At 32.1% G+C, this 12301-nt stretch overlaps 1 protein-coding gene across 1 annotated transcript in view; it reads left to right on the forward strand.

Moving 5' to 3' along the window:
* LOC129237544 (plastin-3) overlaps positions 1-12301 on the forward strand; it is a 61884-nt gene that overhangs the window by 14907 nt on the left and 34676 nt on the right. The window lies entirely within an intron of this gene.

The following is a 12301-nucleotide window of genomic DNA, read 5'->3' on the forward strand; positions in this document are numbered from 1 at the left end:
CGACCCCCACTTTAACTTCCTTTCGTGTTTTCTCTAACGTCGCTTACTTTTTATTGGCACGCTAAGATGGTTGCAATGGCACTACACTATCGCTGGCTTCTATGTCGTCCTCGTCATGGTTGACCCCATTGTGTACTATTTACTGTTTAGCAAATTGCTCTTTGTTGTAAACATAAAATAAAAAAAAATCGTTTAGTGCTTTTTTCACACTTTCCATTGCCGCCTTTCGCGTACTCGCGTTTCGCTTGTCGCGTGCTGCATTCTTGCCATGCTTTGCCTCAGCATTCCTATTGCCCACCAACAGCTGGGTTCTTTACCGGTGTTTGGTGCTTGGCGTTCACTGTTGTTCCCTCATTCATGCGCGACCATTTGGCTTTCAGTACAATTACCAAACAACTAACATAATAACATACATACACACACACACGAACATGCAGACATATTATGTATTGGTCCGTAAACGGTCGTGGAGGTGATAATGAGTAAAAGCAATGGAATGAGTGAGTGCCTAAAAACAACAACAATTTGCTCACGCCTAGTTTGACTTATGGGAGCCCTTTGCCGGAGACCTTTGTGAGTCGTTGGTGTACTGGCCACATATGCACGTGTAAATATGTCTAAATATATGTATATATTTTAGGTGCTTGTTAACATCGCTTGCCCGTTGTTATTTACTGGGTTGTCTTTCTTGTTTTGTTTTTGTAATTGAATTAAAGAATTTGTTGGCTGGCTGCTGTCAATTGGATTTTTGTGTCACTGGAATTGGCACTGAAAAACCTATTGTTTGTGTTGCTGTATTTGTGTTGTAATCACCCGCAGCGGAAAATGCAAATTGTACTTTGTGGCCACAGTTGTTACGCCTGCGCTATGGGAACGTGATGAGCCTGTTAAATGCGTGCGCGCAATTACTAAATACAGCGAAGAGGGCAATTACTCATACATACAAACATACATACACAACTTCTCTGAAGAGCTGGGAACTGCAAACGGCGTAGTTTAAACTAGTTGGCGGCCAAAGCACGCCTGTCAGTCACATACGTGTGTGTGTATGCGTGTTCGTACATTTATTATTGTATTTTTCGCCTTGCTACAATTTTGTTCGACTTGTGGGATTGGCGTTAGCAGTGCCGCATTTTAAATTCGCCCTATTTTAGCATTTGTCATTTCAGCTTTCAGTTTCATTTTTAAGTTGTTTATAAACATAGAAATTTATTTTCGTCTTGTACAATAAGGTTGCTGTCTGCTTCCCAGCAGCCATACATACAAACTTGCGTATTTAGACATTTTCTTTATTTTATTCATCAAGAGTAGCGTTCAAAAAAATTCCTCCATGGTACTGAAAAATTATGTTTGCTTGCTGTTTCGCCCCCATTGGTGGCTTACGTAATGACTAACGAGATAAAAAGTGTATTTTTTATTTATGCAGGTGCTTCGTGTGGCACCAACTATTCGACCTCAATGATTTCAATGTCATATGAAGACTTTGGTGGTCTTAATTAAGTTTTGATGTTGAGATTTTGTTGTTGTTTCTGTTCTTATTATTATTATTTTTATTATTACACTAAACCGCAAAATCAACTTTTCTTTCTGGGTATTAGACCAAACATATTTTTTTAAGATTGAGTCATAAGTAAAAAAGTTATTTCTCCGATTTTCGATCTTACCTTCCAATTTCGAGATATGAGCCTTCGAAGCTCGAGATAATGGCTTTAGTAAAAAAATGTTTAAAAGTAATGTGTGCAAATAACTTAAAGAGGAAAAATATTACCGTGATCCGCTTGTTCCATCTGTTTAAATAATTAGCATATCACTTTTTTGCACAAAATTTTATTACAGATGCTATAAGGGTCCAAGATCAGATCTTCGAAAAATTAAAAACATATTTTTAAAAAATGTTGACCGATTTTTGAAAAATTGGAGTTGTTGTAAAATAGATTAAACGCTCTTTTCATTGAAAAATTGGACTTGTAAAAGTGATTAAACTCTCTTTTCTTTTATTTGTTTATAAAAAAAAAAAAAAAAACTTTATAAAAATTAAATTTAACAAAAAAAAAAAAAATTACTAATTGGATATTGCTATTGTACAAGAAAAAAAGTTGATTTTTGCTGCACGGTGTTATACATAACTCAAATTATATTCTGCTGTTTCACGGCAAACAAAATGAACTTGCAACGGAAGGTCTCACGTTAACAAAATGATATCTAAATTTGTTATATTCTCTTCTAGTGCATTAAATTTTAAGCGTCACTAGTTTTTAAAGTAGTATAATTTTCAACTATTCATTTATAGTAGTTCATAGTAGCCTTGGATGCTTTTCCACTATCACTGCTGGAAATAGTGGTTAAAGAACGTTCCATTAATATCCGAAGTGCAATAATGAGTTGTTAAGGTACTGTTAATTCAAAATATGTTTGCATTAGTTCCTTCTCGGATTCTAACAAGTAGCATAAAGGAGCTTGAGATTCTTTCTCTCTGAGCTACAAAGGACAAATTGTGTTAACTCCAGTTTCTTAGTAGTTTTGTGATATGTATGAAGGACTCTGAGCCAAGTAAGAAAGTCCGCCGGCCGGTTCTGAATTACGCAGCGCCCATTTGGTAGCGTGTTACTAGTGATTCGTAGTGGAGGAAGCTCTAAACTTGCCCAAATACTATCATCAGAATAGCCGTTGGGTGTTTCCTGATTTCTCCCTGCAACATCTTCACAGCGATGCTACTACGCTACCGGTTAAAGAGCAAAGCAAGATGCTCAGCACGCAATTTCTGTTGGGTTGCTACCGTAGAAACCACCCCTGCATCGTTTTAACTGCACCAACAGTATGTAGACATATCGCTCATTTGCTGCAACGTCGTCATAACTCAAAAATTGTGATTTTATAGGAGACGCATTTTTCAGTTTTTAAATTGTTTTATATATATTAAAATTGTATATGAAAAGAAGATTATGGTCAAATTTACTGAAATAGAATCTGGTTAAGACGTATATGTAAATTAAAGGTTGAAATGTATAATGGACTTTTTTCTGTAGCTTCAAAAGTACTCCGAGTTTTTCTTATGACGTTGTTGCTGCATAAATAGGTTTTATGGTCTGACATAATATTGTGACGTTACTGCAAATAACAAAAAGTTTTATAGCTGAAAACCTATTGCAAATTCTGACTTGTGACTGTATTATATTTGCATCTTACTAAACATTATAAGAGAAAAAAATATGGATATTAAATAAAATGTATTGCATTCATAGCATATTTTATTGTAGCATAAAAATTAGCATATTACTTCAGATAAAATAAAGAAACATAAATTCACGTAAAAAATAATATTCATTTTAAATAAAAAGATGAATTGAATAAGGATTACAATTGCTCGTAAAAAGGTCTATAATACTTAGGAATGTGATTTTTCTGTATCAATTCTAGCAGATCTTTTTTTTTCGGTCCGATATCTGAGGTTTTGTATAAAATGCTCTTGTCATTGTAATATCCTTCATGTTTTTCTTTTTAATGATATTATTTGCCACCTTAAATTCGTTTTCGTTATAAGATGTTTTAAAGAGAATGGTGTTAGGTGAATCGCGCGAACTTGCAGAACCACCACTGTGGAAAATTTTGATTGAATCTTCAAAGCACAGTTCCGTAACGTTAAATGGCTATTTTTCCTACATAGCCAAATACCAGTATGATCCAAAAATTACCATCCGTTCTTCTTCTGTAAATTTTTCGAAACATTTTCGCTTACACTTCTCTGTACATGGAGGTTCAATTTTTCTCTCTTTTCGAACTTTTTGACACGTAGACCTCATTTTGTATTCTTTTCCACTATTTCTCAACTTTTTGTTTACATTTCTTACCCAATTACTCTATTTCGTTTACGCTTTACTCCTTTTTTTAGTGGACTCGTTAAAATCATCGGAGTTTCGACGCCGGTTGTGTTAGCCTCAGAACTGTCTGATGTTGAATTTGGTTCGCAGTGACTGTTACTCTTACTGACAATATCGGGTGGAATGTATGTGGTATCACGTACGGAATCGTCATCATCCTCAGAAAATGAGCTCGAGCTTAATGAGTCTGATTTCATTTCAACAAAATTCACTGTTGATGTACTTTTTATCTGGCATTCTTTACCCTTTCCATCTTGTTTTTTAAACCCATTCCCACCATTTTGGCGGATCGAGAATTAGTTTCCATTATTTTTTGACTATAAATGACAACAATACTGACATAAATGGAAATGATTCATAGCAAATAATTTATACTTAAAAAATATTTAGTGCAAGAATGTCATAACAGTGAATAGTTCTTTAATACACTATGGCTTCACCAATACATCTTATTTGTAATAGTGTTTCAAAACAAAATAGTACTGAAATAAAAATTATTATTTTCTGCAAAAACGTCATAACACTCAAAAACACTACAGGAATTCACTCAAATTTTTACATGCACAACGTCATATCTTAAAATAATGCAATACACACGATAGAGAAAGAGATATAAAAGTGAACTTACCTTTTATTAATATTGCCACAAAACGAAATATGACACTTTTCTAGAGAACTTCACTATGTTAACCACACAAAAGCCGACGCACAACTGAGATAATACGTTGTTGCAAATACGACGCAATAGGATATGTAATTAGAGCGAAAGGCATCTATCGCGATGCTGCGTGAAATGTTAAAACTTCGGATATAACACTTTGTCAGTTGATCAAACATATTATTTCCGATATATTAGTGATGTTAACTAAAATTTTGCGATTTTTGAGTTATGACGACGTTGCAGCAAATGAGCGATATGTACATTAAGCGAAACTCTTCGGAAGTCTCCTACCACCTTCGTAAACTCCCGCTCCCGGCAATGCCGGGGCCCAATAACCACCCCTCGCAGACGAAGAGCTTCAGCTGCCTCGTAACACACGCTTTATCTTGGCATAATTGCGTTCAGGTTTTTGCAGTAGGTTAAACTCCTACCTATTCGGAATTGACCCCGATATACTATACTCAACATACATATGTATGTATGACCGGCAAGTAAAGGTTTTCCGCGCGAAACTAACCATATATTCACGTCTCCTTTAACCCATTCACAGAATACTCTCTCCTTTTGAACCCAGCCTGTCGAACCAGCATGTTTCGTAGACCTGGCGTTAGACGAGATGAATGATGACTACACCTACCGGCAGAGGGTGATGAATTGCTAAAGCAACAATAACAGACCATCCTATCATTACAATTATATCAAAGCCTAGTAATTTTTGAAGACTTGTACAATTATTCGCAAGCTTTGTTGTCGTTTTGTATGAGTTGAAGGCCTTAAAGGCAGCTCGACAATCCTCAGTTAAACGATTTTCAAATGACAGGGTGCAACATAAGCATTTGAGATGGAAGGCCCCGTTTGTCTTAAAATAGTAAATTACTTTTGTTATTTAATATTTCAATATTTTCTCCTACCCTGTGTTTGCAGCAGTAGACTTGAAGCCTCTTAACAGTTGATGCGGAATTAACCGAGTCATTCTCTTGGTGCATCCATATCCTGCTCTGCCTCAGTGAGGGTCGTTTTTCTTCTTTTCCGGAATTCAGCAAAAACGTGAAAGTTGTTATATAAGCTAAAAGTTTGAATTTAAGGAATCCAGTAAAGATACACAGACCGAACCAGATCAGCAAGTTTTAATTCGTTTTTGACGTGAAAGGCGATCCGGGAGTGATTCATCTTTTGTACCTTATCGCATATCTGGACCCAAAAACACGTACATGTATTAAATACTCATTGTCATACCCATCTTTGAATAAATTATAAGTTTCATGTGAAATTTCATAAGAATTCATTGCTCTCATGTTATAAATGCATAAATTTTTCTAGAGAAACGGATGACACTGATTTCTTTAAAGAAGAGTTGCATTTAAAAAGGAAATTGTTCACGCTAAACAGCTGGTGTGCGCTGGCGTTTGTTTCGTTATTTAATAATCAATCCGCGTATTATGTTGTCGTAGAGCTTATACAGCTTTTCATTCTGTCGTATTCGATATTTTACGGCGCTAATGCGCCGTATGGAACCTCTTCTTCGGAACACTCGGAAGCAATTCAACTGATGTGGTCTTCTTACAAAATTTACATACAAGAAGACATTCTTAATGAGGAACGGAATTTTTTTGTTTATCGAGCGATGACTGCGTCTCATTTGCCTACTTAGGCCAGTTACTCCTTACAAGAGTAATACTCTATTGAATTTCAAGACAGACATAATACCATGTAAATGTCTGGAAATATTAATTGTCTGTTCGGTCTTTTTTTTTCGAACATCAGATAAAACCACTGTGAGAAATCTCGTTCGTTGCATGGAGGAGCTTATGCTTAGCCCTAAATATTCTTTGTGAAAAAATAGTAAAATCTGAAAGAATGAAATTTGTACATGCTTTATTTTAAAATAACATAGGTATGGGCGCGTCTTTTGAAATACTCTTTACATTTTTTGGTTGTTGTGGGATACACATTATGTATATATCAATCAAAATGTGATACACAGTTTTCTGAGGAATCCCTATTTCCACTTCCACAATTTCAGAGACAATTTATTATTATTTTTAATCACCCATATTTTTTAATGTTTTCTGAAGTTAGTTCACTTTCTGTACAACAACCTAGTCATCGACAATATGCGTTGCTTTACCTCACGGAAAGCGCTTGTGACACCTGTAAATTTACGTTCAATCGACCTGTTCTGCACATACATATATATATTCGCACTACTTCATTTCATGATCTGAGAATGTTACCGTTTTTCTGCTGTCTTGAACTCAGCTTTTGCATTTCTCATCATCCTAATTTGTTCTACATTTTCTACCAAAATGCAAAATTGCATTGCAAAATGCAGATTTTGTAATTTCTTGCGATTTGGTGAATTTGTTTTTTGTGTTGTGGTTTTTCTTAATTTGGTTTACATTACAAATTGCAAAAACAAAATACATTTAAATTTTGTTTTTGTTCTATTGCTACCATCATGTACGAATTCGCCTTGTTTCTTACTTTACATTCCACTGCGGGGATTAATTTAAATAGAGAATTTTGTTATTGTGCATCTCCACAACTTAAACCTCGACGACATTCAACACCGACTTGACCTGATTTAATGGATACAGAAAAAAAGAGTTCTCCAACATTCACTTATTATAATAATACCAAATCTTTAACCATTCACATTCCGCAAAGGCATTGCTAAAAAATTCAAGTGGTTAGCTTTAATTCGCTTTGCAAACGCGGCTGAATCATTGCGAGTAAACTTTCGAGTTGAAAAAAAAAACAACAAAAAAAAAACGAAGTCAAAAATCTAAGCTCAGAGGTGGTAAATACCTTCGTCATATTGTAAACAAATTAGCAATTTTTCTACTCATACACACATGAAAGCTAGTTAAATTTATTTTTGAAAATAAAATAAATTGTTGAAGTTTTATTTTTTAGTTTATTATAATTTAATTTATCTTTATTAAAATAGCACAAGTTTGAATTTGTCTTTACTCTTCAAGGTGACTTTGAAGACTACTTTTAACATTAAAAACTATACTTATTCAATTTATTTTAACAGTTAGATTTATACTTAAAATGAAGAGAGAAAGAGTTCCCCATTTACTATTACAACAATTACAACAATTAAATATATAACTTACATAGCTATAATAATTATTCCAGTTAGATAATGAAGAGAGCGAGAGCGAAAGGGGAAAGTTACTTATAATATATAACTCGCCTCTCCTTAAAGAATTCGAGTCTCGTCGAATCTTTTACAAATATAATATACAATCCGAAAATTTAATAGTTTCTTATAGTGATACAGATTTAAATCACACTTAACTAATAACTTGAAATATATTTAAGTTGTTTAGCGGTTTTTTTTTCCAAGATAAATATTAAACTATATTAGCCATAAATATTCATTTCTTATTCTATAGTTTACATTTTAAAAAAATAAATATAGTGTGATTTAATATAAAAAAAAAAATATTAACGAATAGTTTTCCATGGTTTGTTCTACAAATCCATTTCATTTTTTTTTTTTTATTCCTTTTTTTTATTTATTTTTATTTTATTTTATAGACTTTAATGGGCGTCTGAATTGTGCAGTGTCTACTTTATTAGGGTTGCTGTGGTGGTATCTGTTAAATCTTTTAGCAGTTTTTTGTCTAATTGCAGTAGGATTTTTAATATATAAATTAGATTTTTGTAAATTAAGTGTAATATTTTCTCTTTTAATATTTTCTCTATCAATGGTTTTCTTTTTAATTGCTTCAGATCTTACCTTAACCTCTTTTAAATTTATGTGTAACTTATTTATAAAATCAATTGGTTTTAATTTAGTCGTGCTGTGAATTGTATTATTATAGAAATTAACTGCTTTTAGTACTAATTCTTCAGAGTCATTAATATTTTCAGCGTTTTTTTAATATTCTTATATGCTCTAAGAGAGTCGAATGCATTCTTTCTACATCTGAATTTCCTGTGTGCGAATTCGGTGTTGTAAAATGAGTTTCTATATTATTTTCTTGACAGAACAGCTTTATAAGTGCATTATTAAATTCATTATCCATAATAATTTTATCAGGTTTTCCTAAAAATGCGATTCGCTCTTCGATTTTAGTTTTAATTGTTACCATATTTTTGTCATTTAGTTTATGTGCCGTTCCTAATTTCGTAAATTTGTCTATTGTTGTCAAAAAACTAGTCTTTTGTATCTGAAAAATATCTATATGTACTATTTCATTTGGTTTTTCTGGTGTTGGAGTATGTTGAAATATTTTATTTATTGGTTTTCTGTCATATTTGTTTTCATTACATATTCTGCAGTTATTACAATATCTATTTATAAATTTTAATAATTTAGGATTATAATAATTATCTTTTAATTCTTCGAAATTCTCCTGGATTCCTCTATGGTTACCTTTAATATGAATATCATCAATGATATTCAATAAAGATTCCTCGGATTCAATATCACTAGCAACTTTAGTACAATTTATGAAATTTATTTTATTGTTATTAGAAAATAATTCAATTAATTTATTCTGTATTATATTATATTTATTATTGTCAAGCTCCGAGTATACCCCAATTTTTCCTTTTTTTATTTCACGTCTAAATAAATCATTCAAATAATGAGTATTATTTAAGTCCTTCTCAGACACATATATTATTTTATATTTTTTAAAAAGTATTTCGGTTTCTTTATTTTTATTTTTAACTATTCTTATTTGCGTCCTATATTTATTAACAATTTTATTTATTCTAAAGAAATTAATATTTACATTTTCTTCCGTACTATGATTTACTTCAACTCTGCTCAAAAAATCAGCTACCTTATTCTCATTTCCCTTAATATATTCAATATCGAGATCAAATTCATCTAATAATATTTTCCATCGGATGATTCTAGAATTGGGCTCTTTAAGTGAATAAAGCCATTTCAAAGGCTGATGATCAGTTTGAACTAGAAACTTTCGACCAAAAAGGTATGGACGGTAATATTTCACTGACCATACAATGGCTAATAATTCTTTTTCCAGCGTTGAGTAGTTTTTTTCATGTCCATTTAAAGTCCTACTGGCGTAACTTACTGGTTTGCCATCCTGGCTCAACACCGCGCCAATAGCAGCATTGCTTGCATCCGTGGTCAATACAAATTTTTTATTAAAGTCTGGATAGCATAATATTGGTGGATTTGTTAAAATTTTCTTCAATTTTTCGAAAGCGTCAATATAAGATTTGTCATTAATATCAATTTTACTATTTTTTTTTAAATATTTTATTATAGGGCTAGCAACAAAGGAATAGTTTCTAATGAATTTCCGGTAATATCCGGTTAAACCTAAAAACGATTTAATTTCTTTTACTGACTTTGGTAGCTCCAAGTTTTGTATTATATTAATTTTCTCGGGGTTGGGCTTTATCCCATTATTTGTTATGATATGACCAAGAAAGTTTGTTTCTTTCGATAAGAATCTACACTTATCTATTTGAACCTTTAAATTGTAGTCATTCAGTTTATTAAATACTTTTTGCAAGCTTTCTAAGTGTTCGGTTAGCGAGGTTGAAAAGACTAGTATATCATCCATATAAATTATACAAATTTTATTTATATAATCAGCCAAAATGTAGTTTAGCATTCGCTGAAATGTAGCGGGCGCGTTTTTGAGACCGAAGGGCATTCGAATGAACTCGAAGTGACCACGGGGCGTTGAAAAAGCCGTTTTCTCAATGTCGCTTTCCTCCATCAAAACCTGATGAAAGCCTTTCGCAAGGTCCAAGGACGAGAAATATTGCGCCTTACCTAACTTGTCAAATAATGACTCTATATTTGGCAGAGGAAATTTGTCATCCACAGTTATTTCATTTAGCTTCCTAAAGTCTATAACTAATCGCCATTTCTGCTGGTTCGAATTATCGGACTTCTTTTTAACAATCCACAAAGGGGAATTATAAGGCGATTTGCTGGGGCGTATTATATTTTCTTTTAACATTTCATTTATTTGCTTTTCTATTTCATTTTCTAAAATCTGTGGATGCCTATAATTCTTGCAGTATACTATTTTATTAGAAGTAGTTATTATTTTATGTTTTACACAGGTAGTTGTAGTTAAATTTTGGTTTTTAATATAAAACGTCTTTTTATTTTTATGTAAAAAATTTTCTAATAACTTATTTTCTTCCTTATTTAAGTTTGTAGGCATTAAATCTTTGAATTTATCCAGCTCAAATTTTTCTATATAATTAATTTCCTCATAAGAAATGTTAAATTTATAGTCAATTAGTTTTATTTCGTTATTATTTACTTTAAGAGTATTATTTTGAAAATCTATTATAGCTCCAAAGGGCTGTAAAATATTTATTCCTATTATGCAATCGAATTTTTTATCAATAAAATTAATTAATTTAACAGACATGGTGCTATTTTTTTCTTTAAATTCATCCGGCACATTTACTATCACTTCATCTTTAATAATGTTATTACCGACCAGGGTATTTAATAAAATTGGTTTTATTAAACTTTTCTTTATTCTTATATTGGAAAAAAAATTATAATCTCCGAGGGTAGTAGCAGCACCACTATCAATTAGGCATCTTGTTTTTGTATTATTTATAGTTAATATTACTATGGGTAATGATAATTTCGAGGCTGCACAGGAAAATTTTCTGTAACGTGAATTGCATCAATTTCCATTGGTTCTTCATTATTACTTAAATGTCTATTATATGAATTTTGTTGATTTTGTCGTAAATTACTAAAATTTTCTAAGTCATAATTTTGGGTTTGTTGTTGCTGATTATTTCTGCTAAAAGTGTTAAAAGTTTGCGTTTGAAAATTTCTGAAATTTCTGTTACAATTATTAAAACCACCACTATTATTTCTGTTATTACGGCTACTATAATTAGGAAAGGTGCTTGAATTTTGAAATCTTTGAAAACCATTCCTATTTAATGAATTATTTGCATTTTGAAAGTTATTATTTGGAAAGGTATTGTTATTTCGAAAATCATTATTGTTTTGAAAACTTTTATACGCAAAACTATTCGCTTGTTTATTATTTACTAGTTTTATATCTTTTAATAAATTATTTTCTAAATAAAATGTATAAGCTATGTTAATAGATCTAATATTATTTTGTAGCAAAAGAGATTTAATACTAATAGGTAAGTAGTTTACATAAATATCAAAAATTAATTTTTCATTATTTTCAGGTGTATACAAAATGTCAGGTTCTAAGCTATACTTTGTGTTCATTAAACTTAAAATTTTACTTAATTTATAATGTAATTCCTCAATGTTTCTAGCTTCTTCGTTTAGAGCGTCACTTCTTAAATTAAAAAAACTTCTTTTTACTCCAAATTCCTCCTTAAGCTTAACTATTATACCCTCCCATGTAGGGTTAAATAAGGTTTCAACCGCCTTTAACGCCTTACCTTGCAGTCTGTTGCTTAATACTGTTTTTATTGTCTGTACATGTTCTGCTGGCGTTAGCTGCAACACAGTTGCGACGTCCCTCAGGTAGTTGCTGAGCGTATATTCACTGCTCCCGTTAAATGCAGGCAAGCTCCTCGCTTCACGCAAGCTCTCAGCTAGCGTCAAAGCCATTGTGGGTGTTGTTGTTTGTTCTAAGCAAACGCTGCTCTGCTTCTTTCTCTAATGATAGCTGGCTTGCTTTCTCTTTCGTCTTTCACGCCGTTAGCACTGGAATGCACACCGTACACTTTCTTCTCTTTTTCCGTTAACTTTTAACTTCTAGTAATTTCTTTTCCTTTTTTTTTTTTGTTTTTT

The sequence above is a fragment of the Anastrepha obliqua genome, chromosome 2 (genome assembly GCF_027943255.1).
Source record: "Anastrepha obliqua isolate idAnaObli1 chromosome 2, idAnaObli1_1.0, whole genome shotgun sequence".
Taxonomy (NCBI): Eukaryota; Metazoa; Arthropoda; class Insecta; order Diptera; family Tephritidae; genus Anastrepha; species Anastrepha obliqua.